Raw genomic sequence first — 4,565 nt, forward strand, 5'->3', positions numbered from 1 at the left:
GATTGGAGGGATGAGAAGGGCCATTTTGGTTTTGATATGGATGTTGAGAGGTGTTGTTAGGTGGATGCTGATATGATCTCTGTGTGGAATGTTGGTGAGCTGCATTGTTGTTGGGGTTGTGATGTCTCTGATCTTGGCCTTGAACTTGTTGATTTCCTCACCCAAAGTTTGGGTGGTTCCTCTAACCAGGATTATAAGTTTTGGAGTATGGATCATGGGTCTGCCTAGGTGAGTTTCCAATGTAGTTGGCTTGTTCCTGATCAACCTCTGCCTCTGCATTCACTCCTTCTTGAGCTGCTGATGAGGTAGTGATTGCTGCTACTTGGTTCCTTTCCATCTTCTTGGTAAGGTCAGCCAATTGCTTGGTGATCATCTTGTTTTGAGCCAGCAGTGCATCCATATTGTTTAGCTCCATCAATCCTCTAGTGTTGCCTCTTTCAGAAGCATAGAAGTAAACATTCTCAGCTATAGTCTCGATGACATTTATGGCTTCTTCAATGGTCTTCTTCTTGTTCAAAGATCCCCTGGATGAGTGGTCCACTGCCTTCTTTGATTCATAAGAAAGACCTTCATAGAAAATGTGTAATTGCACCCATTCATTGAACATATCTGGCGGGCACCTTGTTGTCAAGTCCTTAAACCTCTCCCATGCTTCATAGAGAGTTTCACCATCTTGTAGCCTGAAGGTTTGTACCTCAGCTCTCAACCTGTTAATTCTCTGAGGAGGGTAAAATCTCGCCAAGAATTTATTCACCACATCTTCCCAGGTTGTTAAACTCTCCTTCGGGAAAGATTCCAGCCATTTAGATGCTTTGTCCTTGAGTGAAAAGGGGAACAAAAGCAATCTATAAGTGTCAGGATGAACACCATTAGACTTCACAGTGTCACATATCCTCAGGAAGGTGGTTAGATGTTGATTGGGGTCTTCTTGGACACTTCCTCCAAATGAACAGTTGTTCTGAACAAGGGTGATGAGCTGTGGCTTTAGTTCAAAATTATTGGCATATATGGTTGGTTTTTGGATGCTACTTCCACAGTTTCCTGGGTTTGGGTTTATATAAGAGCCTAAAACTCTTCTCTCTTGTCCAGCATGATGTACTGGACCTTCTCTGCCATCGTTGTGAGCCTCATCTTCATGATGGTTCTCTATATTCTCATCCATGTCTGGTTCAAAATACTCCTCCTCTTCCTTAGCACCAACGACTCTCTTTCCTCTTGCTTCCCTCCTTAATCTAAGGAAGGTCCTCTCAGGTTCAGAATCAAAGGAAGTTGAAGCCCCGCTTCTTCTACTTGTCATACAACCAACAAGGCACAAGCAAGAAGGAGACAAATGTAGGAAGTATTCTTGTCAGAAATGCTGTTAGTGTGAGTAATGCAATATATCAAACAGTTAGTGGGTTAGTGAATTGAATTGTAACCAATAAGAGAACACCACAAACTGGTAAGGGTAAAGGGAAGAAAATAACTAAAATTGAAAGTAAATCACTCAAATGAAATTAAATCAAACAAAAGAAAAATGCTCAATCTAGTTATCCACCAATTTAATCATTGTTGATACAAAATCAATCCCTGGCAACAGCGCCATAAACTTGATGCACCGAAACTTGTCTCTCAACAAATTTCCCTCGGCAAGTATACCGATTTGTTGTCAAGTAAAAACTCACAATAGAGTGAGGTCGAATCCCACAGGGATTGATTGGTCAAGCAACTTTAATTAGAGGAATGTTCTAGTTGAGCTACGCAGAAATTGAGTTAAGATTTGCAGAAATATAAATGGCAGGAAAGTAAATAACAGAAAGTGTAAATGTTGGAAACAAAGAACAAAATGTAAATGGTGGAAAGTAAATTGCAGAATCTTAAATGGGGATTTGGGGAAATGAGCATAAAAATAAATGGCAGAAAGTAAAGAGAATGGGTAAGATCAGAAATGGGAGATTCATTGGGCTCAGGAGATGTTGTATTCTCCGGATCAAGTTCATTCTCATCTCTTCCTCAATCAATGCATTCATTGATCTCCTTGGCAATCTTAAGTGATTAAATTCCAATTCCTTGGTAATTCAATCTCTCAAATCTTGATCAATAGCCAATTCCTTGGTCTAATTGCTCATGAGAAGAGATGAAGTATGGTCACTGATTATACCACATGTATTCCCAAATTAAAATATTGGTAGGATTATATGTCACAATATCCATCCAAACCCCAATTTGGTCCAACATGAGAAAGTATTTCTAGCATGATCTCTTCATTCCTCTTCCAAGGTTCCAAAGAGATCCAAGTATGAATAGCTTCTTTTCCAAAACAACTACCCAATTGGATGAAGATTGAAAGCTTTCTAGTAAAATCAAGAGAAAAGAAAGAAGAAGAATAATGAAAACTATTATTGATCCATCAAATTACAACAGAGCTCCCTAACCCAATGAAGGGGGTTTAGTTGTTCATAGCTCTGGGAATGGAAAGCATAGATGGAAAGTACATTATGGAAAACTAAAACTAGAAGTTGCAGAGAAAGTAAAATATACAAAGTGTAGTTCTCCAAAATGCCAAAAGGCTTCTTACTAGTTCAAAACTACTCCTATATATACTACTCTTCTGATCTTCTAGTTGGCTCTTATGTCTTGGATATGGGCCTTTGGATCTTTAGTTGAAGCAGTTGCAGTCTTCAGTGGGCTCAGCTTTGCTTTCAGAAAAAGTGTGAGTTAGGCATGGGCATTAGTTAGGACGTTAGTGGTGTTAACATTAAGTGAAAATGTGGGTTCGAGAACGTTAGTGACGATCACCTTTTTCACTAACGTTCCAAGCCAAAAATGATCCACGTTAACTTTAACGTTAGTGGCACTAACGTGACCACTAACGTTGCCTCTTGGTCCTTCGCAAACGTTATTGGCATTCACCTTTTCTAATAACGCTGCTTAATGCCCCTTTTTCCCCACGTTAGAGTTCACGTTAGTATAACTAACGTGACCCTTAACGTGGGCATGCCTAAGCTTCGAGAGCGTTAGTGACACTTACCTTTGTCACTAACGCTCTAAACGCCCCTAACGTCGTGGTGATTGCCATCTCCAACGTTAGTGACAAAGGTGAGTTTCACTAACGTTGGCCCATCAATTCTTCTTTCACGTTAGCTTCCACGTTAATTTAATTAACGTGGCAACTAACGTGGGCAATAGTGGCTTAATCCAACGTTAGTGACAAAGGTGAGTGTCACTAACGTTGGCAAATCCTTGTTCCTTCTACGTTAGAGTTCACGTTAATGTAATTAACGTGACTCTTAACGTGGCCAAGTGTGCCCCTTTTTCCAACGTTAGTGGTATTCACTTTTACCACTAACATTAGAGCTTCACTTCTCCTCCACGTTAGCTTCCACGTTAATGTAATTAACGTGGCAACTAACGTGGGCTATAATGGCTTTCGAAGGCGTTATTGGCGATCACTTTTCTCATTAACGTTGCAAGCTAGCTCCCATTCCACGTTAGTGGTCACGTTAATTAGACTAACGTGGCTACTAACGTGGTTTTTCCTTGCTTCCTTTGTCCTAAAATCAAGCAATTAAAGTGCATCAAAGCTCTATTCCAAATCATGAGATCATGCATTATCCAATTTGTCATTCAATTCATGCATAATTCTCATGAAATCATGTAAAGTTCACAATATTTGCTTGAATCAAGATGTAAGTGAACATCTACCCAAAATTTGCTTATTTTCTAAGAAAATGCATGAAACTACCCTAAAACAGTAAAGAAAAGGTCAGTGAAACTGGCCAAAATGCCCTGGCATCAGGTAGTATGATTTATTATTGGTTATGGAAAAAGGTATATTTTTGGATTTTTGAATTAGGGAACAAGAAAATAAATTGGCGGGAAAGTAAATTAATAACTAGAAAAACTCTTGGCAAGGTATGAGAACTGGAAATCCCATCCTAGTTATCCTTATCTAGTGTGATGATAGCTGTTATTACTCCCACTTAGTTAACCCGTACTAAATAAAGGAAAGTCAAATGGACTAATCAATTTGATTCCTCAAGTCCTAGTAAACTCCTGTAGAAAGACTAGCTTTAGAGGGATCCAAATCAATCAGCGATTTTCAATTTTCAAGCAACAGCTGAGTTTGACAACTCAAGTGTCACCAATTACTCAACCAAAGCCAAAAGGGGAAAAATCCAAATTAGTTATATCATAAATAGAAGGAAGCAACCATAAATCTGAAATACCTCGAATTGTATTAAATAGAAAATCAAATTAAACATAGGAATCCATAAACCAATTTGGGAAAATAAACAAACTAAAGTAATAGAATAATTTAAAGTAGGAGAGAAATTAAATTAAAGAAACAATCAACCTGGAATTGAGAAAACGAAGAATCCTAATCCTAAAATCTAAGAGAGAGGAGAGAGCCTCTCTCTCTAGAAACTACATCTAAAACCTAAAAATTGTCTATATTGAAAGAATGATTCATGGATTATTTGATTCCCCTATTCTTCAACCTCTATTCTGTGTTTCTGGGCTTGGATTTGGGCCGAAAAGGGTCCAAAAATTGCTGGGGGCAAATTCTGCAACTTTCTGCACGT

The 4,565-nt window shown here is 38.7% G+C and overlaps 1 non-coding gene across 1 annotated transcript; it reads left to right on the plus strand.

The window, feature by feature from the left end:
- Nucleotides 1-602: 602 nt before the first annotated feature.
- Nucleotides 603-709, plus strand: LOC112768419 (small nucleolar RNA R71). The gene has a single exon (XR_003185851.1). It is a non-coding gene; the product is annotated as a small nucleolar RNA R71 (small nucleolar RNA).
- The last annotated feature ends 3,856 nt before the right edge of the window (nucleotides 710-4,565 follow it).

Source organism: Arachis hypogaea, chromosome 17, assembly GCF_003086295.3.
Source record: "Arachis hypogaea cultivar Tifrunner chromosome 17, arahy.Tifrunner.gnm2.J5K5, whole genome shotgun sequence".
In the NCBI taxonomy this organism is placed as follows: domain Eukaryota; kingdom Viridiplantae; phylum Streptophyta; class Magnoliopsida; order Fabales; family Fabaceae; genus Arachis; species Arachis hypogaea.